The sequence below is a fragment of the Amia ocellicauda genome, chromosome 19, assembly GCF_036373705.1.
Source record: "Amia ocellicauda isolate fAmiCal2 chromosome 19, fAmiCal2.hap1, whole genome shotgun sequence".
In the NCBI taxonomy this organism is placed as follows: domain Eukaryota; kingdom Metazoa; phylum Chordata; class Actinopteri; order Amiiformes; family Amiidae; genus Amia; species Amia ocellicauda.
Window position 1 is genome coordinate 20,568,665 of NC_089868.1, and position 387 is coordinate 20,569,051.

A 387-nucleotide genomic window follows, 5' to 3' on the forward strand; every position below is an offset into this window, starting at 1 on the left:
GACCCCGTGACCCAATGCTGGTCGTTTTTTGAACTTGATGCGTTTAGGTCCTGTGGGAAGCATGTGAGCTCCCGACAAAACAAACAAACAAACAAACAATCATACAAACAAAAACATGTTCACATCAGCTGTCAGGTGGAAAAATACTACTTGAACTCGGCCTTTGGATATTTACCCCGATTACTCCCTCTTCCCGGGTGCTGACGTCACGAACGCGGAAATCATGAAACAACGGACACATGGCACCGAATTCGGTTGTAAAGTAAGTCAATGTTACTTTATGTTTCACTATATTTGTTTTGCCTCTGTATCCAGAATCACATTCACATCTCTAGTGCCGGCTAAAGCTATCCTAACGACTTTACAAAAGAAACACGCTTGCCCCTT